Below are 15,000 nucleotides of genomic sequence, written 5' to 3' on the forward strand. Positions count from 1 at the left end.
CTTGCCATGCACGAATAATGCACTTGAAGGGTGGCATAATGCTTTCAATAGAAGAATAGCGATTAGGCATGCATCTTTAGAAAAACTGGTTAGCAATCTGGAAAAAAGATCAAGCAAACACAGAAATGTTGTTAGCACAACTAAGCAATGGGAGAAATATTGGAAGGCAGAATCTAAAATATGTTAGAATCAACGAAAGATTGAAGAACCTGGTCACAAATTTTAATCCAGACCAAGGGATCCAGTTTTTAAGAGCAGTAGCTCATAATTTATAACACTTTTTATTTTTATGGTGTTTTTAATAGATAAATTTTGTATTCATTATATCTTTTGTAACACTTTTTAATTGATTATATTGCTTTTAATAAATTTGTAGCTCTACAATTGAGCCATCTTGTGATTCATTAACATGCGATTGACTGTTAAGTTTGTTTATTTCGGAACTATCATTTCAACCTGTATAATTATGAATGAATGAAAGGGTAAGAAGAATAAATAACTAAATAAAAGTCGTCGTCGACATTTTGTCCTAACTGAACAAATGTCGCCATTTTGTCCGTCGACATTTTGTCCATCGACATCATATCCGTCGACATATGTCCATCGGCATTTTGTCCTACAACCATATATATGCAGAACGCAGTCACAGCCAATATATATGTCTTTAGTTCTGCATAAAGGAAACAATCTGTGTATGAACATTACCTGTTCCTTTTATAACAGTTACTCTGCCAACCCAGGCGCAATACCTACCGCTTTTCAGCGCAAATGGATTAACATCCTCCATATTCAAAACGAGTTATAAGCACACAAATCTCAACCTGGCATAACACAAAATACAATCACATTCACTACGGGAAATTCTCATTTCGCTATTGCGCAATCTACTTTGTTCGAAATGTAATTTTCTCTTGTGCAATTACATATTCCAAATTACTGTGCTTTAATTTTCATACGAAATCTTCTCATACGGAATCCAATATTACCTCGAGGCGATATATCCTTTTGGGGCTCAATACAGCACGAAATTATAATATTTACTGATTTACATCATGTCGGTTACAGAAAAATTCTAGTCATATCTCATTTAGCTTGAGTGGGATGATAATAATAATAATAATAATAATAATAATAATAATAATAATAATAATAATAATAATAATAATAATAATAATAATAATAATAATAATAATAATAATAATAATAATAATAATAATAATAATAATAATAATAATAATAATAATATATTATTATTATTATTATTATTATTATTATTATTATTATTATTATTATTACTCAAAAGATAAACCATATTCATATGGAAAAAAAGCCAAAAGGGGTCATTTCCTTGAAATTCAAGCTTCCATAGAATACGGTGCTCATTTGAAAGGAACATAAGGTAATAGAAAATACAAAAAGAAGAGAAAAAATATAGTAGGAAATTAATAAATACAAATAAGTAAAGCATGTAAGTAAATGCTTAAAATACAAGGTGGATTGCTTTAGGTAGTAATGAGTTGCTTGTTTGTTTGTATGGTGCTTTTACGTTGCATGGAACCAGTGGTTATTCAGCAACGGGACCAGCAGCTTTACGTGACTTCCGAACCACGTCGAGAGTGAACTTCTATCACCAAAAATACACATCTCTCACTCCTCAATGGAATGGCCGAGAATCGAACCCGCGACCACCGAGGTGGCACGCTAATACCATACCAACCACGCCGCTGAGGCGCTATGGTAATGCGTTGCATCTCGCTTGAACGGGAGTTCCAATTGCGCAACATCCTCAGGGAGGCTGTTCCAATGTTCTTAAGCAAGTACAAAAAGTGCTCCACTTTTTGTTTTGGTCAATTAAGCCCTATCAGATAATGACTCCCATTTATGTTATTTATTCGGGTTCAGATGTACGAACCAGACGTGCGAACTTCAGTGAATTTGTTTTATATGAGTACTATTTCTTGAAGACATAACTCTTCTTCTGATAGGAAGAAAAGGCTTAAAATAGAATTATATTGACGGCAATTATGAAAGTCCTTTCCCTGGATATAAAACAATTATTATAAATTGCAAGTGTCACCTACCACATAGGTAAGTCTTTTTGTCGTATAATTTAGGAAATTAAAAATTTACCATGCATAAACAAGACAGTTGCAAGCGATTGTGCATCAATAAATAACGTAATATATGCAGAGGAAAGTACAAAATATTGCTAACGAGCCACTTACTGTTAACAGACCCTCCATTAAAGTGCCTGACAGTAACTTCAGCTTGACAACGAAATCTCTTTTCAACATTTTTTCAATCCCTATCAAACGGCTTAGGCAACATAACATCTTTGTATTTTCTTTAATATAAGGGCAAAACAATTATTGTTAATCGCACGCTCCGATAAAAATAAGCAAAATTATTGTTAATCCCACAAACGATAGAAACAAGCAAAATTATTAATCCCATGAGTTGATAAAAATAAGCAAAATTATTGTTACTCACGAGTCGATAAAAAATATGCAAAATTAAAGTTAATCACATGAGTCGATAAAAATAAGCAAAATTATTGTTAATCCCACAAGCCGATAAACACAAACAAAATTATTAATCCCATGAGTTGACAAAAATAAGCAAAATTATTGCTAATCAGTGAGTCGACAAAAATAAGCAAAATTACTGTTAATCCCATGAACTGATAAAAATAAGCAAAATTATTGCTAATCACATGATTCGATAAAAATAAGCAAAATTATTGTTAATCAAGAGTCGATAAAAATAAGCAAAATTATTGTTAATCCCACAAGCCGATAAAAACAAACAAAAATATTGTTAACCACATAAGTCGATAAAAATAAGCAAAATTATTGTTAATCACGAGTCGATAATAATGAGCAAAATTATTGTTAATCACTGAGTCGGTAGAAATAAGCAAAATTATTGTTAATCCCATGAGTTGATAAAAATAATCAATATTATTGTTAATAGCACAAGCCGATAAAAATAAGCAAAATTATGGTTAATCCCACAAGCCGATAAAGCCAACAAAATTAATGTTAATCTCCCATGAGTTGATAAAAATAAGCAAAATTATTGTTTTTGTTTTTTTGTTTTTGTATGGTGTTTTTACGTTGCATGGAACGAGGTGTTATTCAGCAACGGGAAAATTATTGTTGATCCCATGAGCTGATAAAAATGATAAGCAAAATTATTATTAATCTCACGAGCTGATAAAAATAAGAAAAATTATTGTAAATCCCACGAGGCGATAAAAATAAGCAAATTTATTGTTAATCCAATGAGCCGATAAAAATAAGCAAAATATTGTTAATATCATGAGACGATTAAAAATAATCAAAATATTGTTAATCCCATGAGACGATTAAAAATAAGCAAAATATTGTTAATCCCATGAGACGATTAAAAATAAGCATATTTATTGTTAATCCCATGAAACGATTAAAAATAAGCAAATTTATTGTTAATCCCATGAGACGATTAAAAATAAGCAAAACATTGTTAATCCATGAGACGATTAAAAATAAGCAAAATATTGTTAATCCCATGAGACGATTAAAAATAAGCAAAATATTGTTAATCCCATGAGACGATTAAAAATAAGTAAAATATTGTTAATCCCATGAGACGATAAAAGCAAGCAAGAGCAGACAGAAAAAAAAAATCAGCAACATTTCAGTTGTTTTCCGTTTCTCTATAAAGTTGGCAAAGCATCTGCAGCAAATATGAAATGTGATTTTCCCAGACCGCCTTTGTAAAACCACGATCCACCGCCATGCAAAGAGTTACGCAATTGCTCTGCTTATTTGCATATGCTGCAACAGAACCTCGTATTATCTCGCATATGAGAACATTTCCATAATTCCCTGGACTAAATGGCTTACATGGCTGTGTGTTTATTTATGTATGCAAAATCGTAGTTAAATTTTTCTATATATTTGTAATATATTCTCTTGTATATCTGGCCATTCTCCACAGAGGCACTTTGAGATATTTTTTAATAGAAATTAAATGTTATTTCATAATACAGTAGATTATACATACATATATAACGCACACACACATACGCACATATAATATATATATATATATTATATATATATATATATATATATATATATATATATATATATATATATATACGCACCAGCGCCCGTGCATACATACTTACACATATGTTATATATGAAGTATACATATGTATCATATAGTATATACACACACACACACACACACATATATATATATAATATATATATATATATATATATATATATATATATATATATATATATATATATATATATATATATATATATATATATATATACAGAGAGAGAGAGAGAGAGAGAGAGAGAGTGAGAGATAGAGAGAGAGAGATAGATAGAGATTGAGAGAGAGAGCAGAGAGAGAGAGAGACGCTCCCTGAAATCTAGGCAAATCTCATGATAAGCTAGGTGCCTGATTAATTTTTTGGGACACTACTCCAATTGGTGGGTCTTAAATATAATGGAATTGAAAGTATTTCACTCATGTTATCTCTCATATTAAGGATCCTGTAAATATACGATGGGAATTACATTTATAGTTTCTAAAATGACTGGTACTGGTATGGTTACATCCAGTTTTGTTAGATAATCACCGAGAACTAGACCCAAAAATCTGTTGGTTTCCACATATATGAGTAATCAGCTGTCGCCAGTTATTACGCGTGTACTTTATGTAATGAAAAAATGGTTATTAGTAGCTCTAAAACTGCAAAAGCAAGGAAAAAGTCAAGTATTACTAGAATTTGCATAATTTGCAAGCTTGGCACCTTGATTAATAGTGATTAACATGCATAATATATTACCACTATCTGAGTGATCCACGTCCGCTAAAATGTGCAGTAAGAGTGTAGCTAATTTCAGTAGCACATAAATATTCCACGGAAATCATCGACAATATTTTCCGAATTATTGCCCCATAATTTATGCAAAAAAAAAAAAAAAAAAAAAAAAAAAAAAAAAAAAAAAAAAAAAAAAACTCCGCACTGAGTATGCCCTTGTTATATACCTTTGCTTTTAAAACATACTTTAAAATGCTTGACCGATTTTCTTTTTTTTAGTCAAATACGATTTTATTCTTCATCTCATTAAATAATTTCTTTCTCTCAGTTACTGAGGCTTTGAAACAGCAGCTAGTTTACGCAAACAGCTAGAAATATGACTGATAGCCCATAATTTCATGATGACCCACGTTTACATTTTTTGAAAGAAGAGATCAAGTTGAAACTATAAAAAATATATGTTACCGTTATAAATAGTACGTTTGATGTTCTGCTGCTGCTTGTCAAATTCTGTCAAACAATATACTTTTCGAAAAAAAAATGCTGAAACACAATCCTTCAGAGTACACAACCGCTCTCAAAATCTCAGATACGGTTTGCATTAGGCAGCAGAAACTGTTGAACAACAAATACCTCATGCATGGTCAGGTGTCAGCAGTCTTCAACTACGATGTAATATTAGGGGGTTTGTTGGGACAAAATACATAAGCCAAGGTATAAGAGTATTCAGAGGAATTCTGGAATGTCCAGGCTCAAACATTTTGGTAAGGTCAAGTTCCATAATTTGGAGAAACCTAAACCGAAGTGAATGAAAGGGTCAAGCTTTATGTGACATCAAAAATCCCAAAAGCACAAGACTCAATTCTATGACTATGAAGTGTTCTGTGACCTTGTGGAAATCGGGATCTTGTAAAGTGGCTAAGCATTGACCGAAACAAACCATGGAATTTTAGTTGCACGAATATATATATATATATATATATATATTATGATTATATATATATATATATAATATATATTATTATATATATATATATATACATTTATATAATTATATATATTATATAATATATATTATAATATATATTCTATATATATATCCGATATATATATCTATTAAATATCTATATATATATATACATATATAAATATATATATATATATATATATATATATATATATATATAGAATAAATATATTAATTAATATTATATATATATAATATGATATATATTATATATATATATATATAATATATATATCTATATATTATATATATATATTATAATAGTATATATTCTATATATATATATATATATTAGTATCTATATAGAATATATATATATTATCATATATCTATATTATATATATATATATATATATATTATCTATATCTATATATATATCTATCCTATATATATATATAGATATATATATATATATCTATATCTATCTATATTATATATCATATTATTTTTATATATATATATATATATATATACCATATATATATATATATATATATATATTATATATATATATATATATATTACACCCCCTTTATTCCCTAAACTACACAAACTGGGAACTCTTACCTGTTGCCAACGGTGCCCTGTCTGTAAGATGTCACGAGGCTTATTAAGACTGCGTAAATATACAAAAATATCATTTATTTCCCAAAGCAATTGGTTATAACAAAGAACAAAATGATTAACAAGTCATAATGGCACAAATACCCAAATCTGCCCATAAAGAAAACCAATAAGATAACATTCTACCTTCCGGACTAAGGTTACACTCTCAAACCCCAAACAAGTCACATTGTCTAGTATTAGTCAGTTAGAGAATCCCATTCCTAATCAACCATGGAATCGGACCCATCTTTTCGATGGGCGTTTTCTCCCGACACTTAGGGCAACCGCTTGTTCTCTCCTTTGCACAAAGAATGCGTCTTCCACAAGTACCCTGAACCAGTAGGCCTGTAATACGCGTACAAACGAATGTTCAACCTTTTCATCAAAGCTATCCACTATTGCATCGGGTACCTCGTGTAAGAGCAGGGAAAAATAGATCAGTTTATGAACATTATTTAGAGGGAGATTATCCCCTGTAACCCATTTAGATGTTTTCAATTTTCCTACCCAATCTGCCACTGCGTCAAACAGCTTTGAACTATGTTCTACAAGGCTATTAGTGCCTTTCCGTAGTTTATAAAGACCTCGAAGGTCTCTCACCATATCTCCGTGTTCCTTTGAGCCATATGCTGTTTTCAAAAATGCTTGCAAGTCTGTCAAGGTACGACATTTCGTAAATTGGAAACTCCTTGACCTATGACTGAGGTCTCCCTTATTGAAATCTAGCAAAGCTTTCGCCTCTCTGAATGCCTCTACATCGTCTACTATATTCTTTCCCGCTAAATAGTTATTAACTCCCTCTATGAAAATATTCACAGGTTGTGACAAAGCGCCATCCACGATCCCTTTGAACGGGCTGACCCCCGCAGAAATGTTCGTCACGTGATGTAGTAGCGTCGTCGGTTTGGTATCTGCCATTTTATCTTGTTTCAAAAGGCTGTTCCCCGATCTCAATAACATCAATGTACTTATATACACTAAACCCAATCAAGGAGAAAACAAAATTTTTCCCAACAACAGATAACAAAAGGTAAGCGTGCCCCGTCCCCAATCACAAAATCAACCCCACGAAAATGACAATAAAAAAAATAATAATAATAAGAAAGGGATAGGAAAAGTAAGAACGTAAGGTGTTTCCGAGCTAACTCGCCTCTCTCTCTCTCTCTCGTCTCTCGTCTCTCTCTCTCTCTCTCTCTCTCTGGCACGACTTGCCGCAAAAATCCCACTCAGGCAAGTTCGCCACACACAAACACAAGGAACATGAACAGAACAAAAAGTTAAAGAAAATCCACAAAACAAAAAGAGGAAAAAAAAAAAAAAAAAAAAAAAACTCGAAAATACACTTACGTCTTCATATGACCGTAAACCGAATTCACATACACCGCAAACATGCGCGAACTGCGAAACACTTTAATATGTCGAAAACTAAACTTTTCTCCCCCCCCCCCCCTTTATCTCTCTTTTTAAACACCCTTATTCCGTAATCTCAAGAAATCAACTGACTTGGCTTGGGAGAGGAAGACTGTCCTGGAGGAAACAGCTTCTCTCTGTCGAATCAGCAGTAATGACCCTGAGTTGCCTGTGACATGATTAATAACCCCTTCTCCTATCAAAATAAAAACCGAAACCCCCTATTTCTAACTGGTCACCAGTCCCTTCGGAGCGTACCTACAGCTTGAAAAATATATAAAAAGCCTTTACCGCTGCCACCACTATTACACCCCCTTTATTCCCTAAACTACACAAACTGGGAACTCTTACCTGTTGCCAACGGTGCCCTGTCTGTAGGATGTCACGAGGCTTATTAAGACTGCGTAAATATACAAAAAATATCATTTATTTCCCAAAGCAATTGGTTATAACAAAGAACAAAATGATTAACAAGTCATAATGGCACAAATACCGCCCAAATTCTGCCCATAAAGAAAACCAATAAGATAACATTCTACCTTCCGGACTAAGGTTACACTCTCAAACCCCAAACAAGTCACATTGTCTAGTATTAGTCAGTTAGAGAATCCCATTCCTAATCAACCATGGAATCGGACCCATCTTTTCGATGGGCGTTTTCTCCCGACACTTAGGGCAACCGCTTGTTCTCTCCTTTGCACAAAGAATGCGTCTTCCACAAGTACCCTGAACCAGTAGGCCTGTAATACGCGTACAAACGAATGCACATGCCTCGCAAACGGGGAACGACCTCTGAGACAGGTTGCTTGTTCAGCAAATACCATGCTCTCTGTGAACTTTGCAGTGTACCACCCCTTGTCTCTAGGCGAGCAGAGCTATGTGACTTTATTATTATATAAAACACTTTAAACATATTATTAGCCATTCCCCCCCCCCCCTCTTTCACCTCTCTCTCTCTCTCTCTCTCTCTCTCTATATATATATATATATATATATATATATATATATCTATATATCTATATATATATATATATATATATATATATATATCTATATATCTATATATATATATATATATAGATATATATATATATATATTATATATATATATATATATAATATATCTATATATATATATAGATATATAGAGATATATATATATATATATATATATATATATATATATATATATATATATATATATATATATATAGATATATAGATATATATATATATATATATATATATATATATATATATATATATATATATATATATATATAGAGAGAGAGAGAGAGAGAGAGAGAGAGACTGGGAAAACTTTAATAACTGTATAAACTAACTTTTGTAAACATGTAAAAACCTTATATATTTCATAGCTCTATATCTTTTAAACAACGTATTCCACTATCTAAAGTCTGGCCAGCTACAATTTACCAAATTCTTTGTAAGTAAAGGATAATCTGAATTATAAAAAAATAACCTGTACTGTAAACAAAATTTTACCCTGAATCTCACATAAGGAAAAAGAAGTCATGTTGACGATAAAAATTAATAATTCTTTTTATTTTATGGTGGCAATTTCTTTTATCTTCAAATGTTTGACTGTAAACCATGTGTTACTGTAATTTACTGTTGCTGTTCCTGTAAATTGATTAGAAAAAATTATCATTCATATAAAAATAATTTTGCTTGCCGAACCGCCGTGCCCACCATTAATTTATCTTATATGTAAATGCAAGACCATCATGTACACAAGCAAGTTATTATAGGCTGATGTCGTATATAATTTACTATTTGTCTCCATGAAATGAAGTTTTGCCTGTGATATGAATAATTAAACACAACATCGACTTCCCTCTTGTTTCTCGAAATGCTCTGGGCAGCCGGTTGTTGAGAATCCCATGAAACCTGAAATATCCAGACACTTACGGCAGATGGTTCAGTAATAAGCGAGACAAGGAACAGCTGAGCGGCAGATAAGAGGACTATAAAAGGGAATGTACTATGGGGAAGGTCTTTGCCAAACAAGTGGGAGTGGAAAATGTGGCCATCTTCAGCAGGAAGCTTATTACATGGCAGAGATAAGATGGCAATATTTTACAAGAACTCGTTCCATCAAACCTGGAAGTCATCATTTTGCCCTTATGTTCTGCGAAGTGCTCTCGTCGCTAAGCAATAGCTCCAGAAACGGGAGAAAGCGAAAGGGTTTATGCCTCGTTCACGTTTACAGATAAAAATCCCTTGTTTAACATATTTTGAAGATTTTAAGTTAATAGAAAAAGAGAGGTTTTACTTATATCTCCACTTTTTTATTATCGTTTTGTGTTTTTACGAAAACGATATCATATGATTTTTACCGAAAACAGCAGCGAAACAGTTTGTTTATGTTGCAAAGTTCACTTGATTTTGTCATTTCTTTAGTAAACACTTAAACTACGACGATGGCCTGATATGAGGGAACAAGTTACGGATACCACTGACAATTTCTTACGACAAAAATTAGACAAGGTAATAATTAGAAAATTGACTACAAATTGCAAATAAAACAGCAGCTGACAGAAATAATTTATTGGTCATGAAAATTGGAGAGCTGGATTATTTTCATAAATGATTTATAATGTTATCATAATCTATGGCATTACCGAATTTTCATTTTAAGAATTAGAGGCAATTGACTTCTTTATATTTCCAGACAAACGAAAAAATGCATCTCGATAACAAAGTTATGACTAAAAAATGCCTAAATGATCACGAATGATATTCCAGTCCTGCATAACCCATTTCCAATGGAAGAACGGGAAAGATAAATTTTATTTTAAAAAATTTTCTCAATAACAAGAGTCTAACAAGAACATCAGCATACTATTAATACTGATTACGGTAACATAAGCAAAAATACTGTTAATTTCAGTAAAAAAAAGTCATGATTTAAGTTATATTTTAATAAAAAAGATTCCCGATATTTACAGTCAACCGACATTGCATCAATGGGATCGTTGTTTTAATCCAAACCGAATTATCTTTCAACAATGAAGAGAGTTTATCAGTCTCTTGTCATGGAAACTGTTTGAGAATGAAAATTGATGGAGGCATTATTCACATTCCCCTCCATAACGTTCTTCTTTTTTAAAATTTATAATAGCACAACCCTCGTGTGTGGTGTGTGTGTGTGTGTGTGTGTAGTGAGAGAGAGAGAGAGAGAGAGAGATGAGAGAGAGAGACGAGGAGAAGAGAGAGAGAGAGAGAGAGAGAGAGAGAGAGAGAGAGAGAGAGACATACATTTTATTGGCAGGTATGTGTAATTTCTTGTTACGTTTATGTTAAGCACGTTAGGTCCCTTTATGTCCCATGTTGTTGTGAGTAGTTATTCAAAGAACTAGTGGCATTTTACTACTCGTACGAAATAAGTGCCAAATGTCACTATCACGCCACTTACCTCCGCGATTATTTTTACATAAAAATTTATTTATCTACATATTAATTAGGAAAACCTTCGAAATACCTTCAAATATAACGGTATCAGAGTAATCATTTCCTTAGCACACACGGAGAGACATTAAAGTCAGTTTATTTACAAGACAGCAAGAGGGAGCCATTGTTTTCAAAGCTCAAGGAAAACAGACGCCTCGTAACAATGTCGTCAAAAAAAAAAAAGCTGAAGAAATATTGTAATGATTGTATTCAAAAAAGCTCTTCTAATCTACTGATATACACATGAATCTTTATCATGGCTTTACGATTGTATAATAGGGAGTTTGTTCTGTTTTTTTTTTGTTTTTTTTTTTTTTTGAAAATTAAAGATTTCATTTTAGCACCTTGTGTAACCATCATGTTGCCAAGTTAACGTCTTGGAGACATTCAACCATAATTCGAGTTGCAGTCAGAATGCTGTGTATATTTCTTGCCTATACATATGGCTCCGATATCATGATGTGTGCAGCTATGTAGTAAACGACGTCATCAACAAGATGAAAGGAAGGACTAATTAGAGTTCTCTCGTGTTTATGGATTGCTGCTTGTCCGACACTTTCGGGAATTCCGCCTTTTCATTTATTTTTGTTGGTATATGCTTAAAAATTAACAAGACTCCTAAAATATTTGTATGATTGATGATTTAATACCATATAAAAGAAATCGGCTAAGAATGATTTATTTCTTCACTTTTCAAACGTGAACAGGGTGAACTCGCACTTAACAGGAGAAAAATGTTTTTTTGTGCATGAGAGAGAGAGAGAGAGAGAGAGAGAGAGAGAGAGAGAGAGAGAGAGAGAGAGAGAGAGAAATAATTTTGTAACAAAATATTCCTGCAAACATATTTCCTAACAAATTCCTATAAAAGTTATTGAGTTGCTTCGACTTCCCACTTCGTCTCATTAGTATACAATGAAACACTAATTCTATCCTCCAAACGACCAAGTTCCTCTAATTAGTGAGAAAAAATCACGATGAAATGATCACAGACAATTGTTTTGTTCTGAACCTTGTACGTTAATACCTAGAAGTAAAAGACGTCTTTGATGGGTGGGAGAATTCTTAACTTCAGGGATTATCATTATTATATATCAATACCAACGCCGCTTGAACAGAGCTTCTCTGGCCTCTCAGGCGAATCAGCCAATCGGAGGCCAGCATTCTGAACACTAAATCCTATTTTTCATCGACTCCCAAACGGAGTCAATAACCAACCAATCAGAAGCCAGCTCTGAACACTAAACGAATCTATTTTTCATTGGCCCCCAAATTTTTATCACTATTATTCGTTCAAAGTTCATTCATTTGCTTTACAAGAACGTGTCATGCACGGTGTACTTCTACTCACCTGCAGCTGATGATTCAAAAAGGTTGTGTTATTTTTGGTCGGCTGGTCTTATGGCAGCGCAGGGTTGTTGCTTATCGAATACTTTATAGTCATGATAATGATGCGAATGATATTAGATGTTCATGATGGGAAGTTGAAGTTATCCATCGGTAGGCGATAAAGAATACGATATGGTAGTGAGTCCTGGCGCGTTGGAGACAGCCACGCACCGAAGGATCTTACAGCGTATTGTGCGGGGAAACTCTCAGCTACAAACCATGAAAGTCTCAGCCGCGGGCCATGAAACTCTCAGCCGTGGCCCATAAAACTTTACGCCACGGGGCGGTGGTGGCCTGTGTTATTGATACCTACAGCGGTGCCAGACGCACGGTCATGACTAACTTTACCTTTAAATAAAAACAAATTACAGAGGCTAGAGGGCTACAATTTGGGAAGGTGTGTGTGTGTGTGGAGGGGGGGAGGGGGGAGGGGTTGGGGGTGTTGGATGATAAACATACCAATTTGCAGCCTTTTAGCCGCAGCATTTTTTAAGATCTGAGGGCGGATAGAAAAAGTGCGGACGGACAGACAACTAGCCATCTCAATAATTTTGTTTTACAGAAAACTAAAAAGTTGAACGTATGAGAAAAGTCGTAAGATTACAAAAGCCTACGGAGCCACCATACCGTATTTAATTTACTCGAGAAAGTTATGATAGTAAAAAACGTCATATTAAATTGGTTGAGATCGGTGGAGGAAAAGAAAAGATTTGAAGCAGAAGAAAAAGTGAGGTTGTTTCCTGTAACCGAGGAAACACATGTTTTTACATCTGAGTATTTCGAAAAGAACTATAGACTGCTAGTATATTTGAATGGCTCATGCTTTCTGTCTACTTTGCGTAGGATGATCATAGACTTCGGTGTACAGCGGTTTATTGTTTGTGCATCTCCCTTGAGTCGTCTGACTGAAAAGAGAGCGGGAATGAACAGATAATAAGTGAGATGTGAAAAAAAACGAATAAGCGAAGTTAAAAGAATGAAATTAATATTATTTGATTAATTAAATGCACTGATAAGAAGAAAAAAAAGATGGAGAGAAAGAGATTTTTCGCAGGAGGAAACGTCAGAAAAATCTGGTAGAATATTCTCTAGATTTGAGTTACTCTAACTTCAGTGAGGCCAGAGCTTCTCTGAGATGTTACTTATCAGCAGGTACTGATCAATGATTGTGAACGAGAAATATTCTCATAAACAGTGTCTCGCAGATGGAGAATTTATTACCCTACCTAAGAGAAGGCAGGAACAGAGGAAATTTGGAAATCTTTGAATTTTCCAAAAATGTGCTTTGATATTTTGCCTAATAGAAAAGCGGACCTTGTGTGGAGATTCTTCTTAAGAAGGTTGTTTCTGAGCCATTAAAAAGGCAGTGGTCAAGTGGTTTTCAAAAACTTATCAGTGTTTATATAATACAATAGAATGTAGAATTTCGGTCAAAGGCCAAGCGCTGGGGCCTGTGACGTCATCCAACGCCGAAAGACGGAAAGTTTTCTAAAGGTGTAACACGAGGAAAACCTCGCAGTTGCACTCTGCAACAACTGTTAGGAGAGGGTGCAAGTAAGAGGGGAAGAAAGAGAATATGAATGAAGGAACATTAAACGGAACGAAAAGGGTTGCAGCTAGGGGCCGAAGGGACGCTGCGAAGAACCTTAAGTAGTGACAACAGTACACCGTATGAGGTGCACTGATGGCACTATCCCGCTACAGGGAACTGCGTTTGTACGGTGTTGGATTGTCAATTATTATTTGTCAAACGCAGTTTTCCAAACCATAATTTCTTTTTGTGTCCTAGGAAATGTTATACATCTGGAACTTGGTGGTTTCAATATGCCACGTTACAGTCCTTGAGCCTTTCAATAAGGCCTGCCTATACGTGTTGTTGACAATCTTAGCAGCTTTTTGCTTCAATTGGGTTCAACAGAAATCCAAAGAAATGTTTATATTATATTGCAAATCGTTTATTAAATGACACGTGCTTCTTCACTTCCGTGCATTCCACTGTGACTTGAAATCCAATTGAGAATATATACGCTTTCTTCAGGTGCAGAGAGGCTATTGTTCTTATGTCAGTGATTTGTTAATTTTAATCCGCACTCTGGTAAGCAATGACTGAATCGCGCCTCTGGAATTGGTGTGTATTGTTGCATCTTGTTTATGCCGGGATTTATCTACGGCTTTTGCAATGACAATCAATGTTGTTTGTAGTGTAGATGCATTGTGTGATAGCCTCCAGCTGCTGCAGGTACGAGTTTGTTTGAATTAATTAATT

Source organism: Macrobrachium nipponense, chromosome 11 (assembly GCF_015104395.2).
Source record: "Macrobrachium nipponense isolate FS-2020 chromosome 11, ASM1510439v2, whole genome shotgun sequence".
Lineage (NCBI taxonomy): Eukaryota > Metazoa > Arthropoda > Malacostraca > Decapoda > Palaemonidae > Macrobrachium > Macrobrachium nipponense.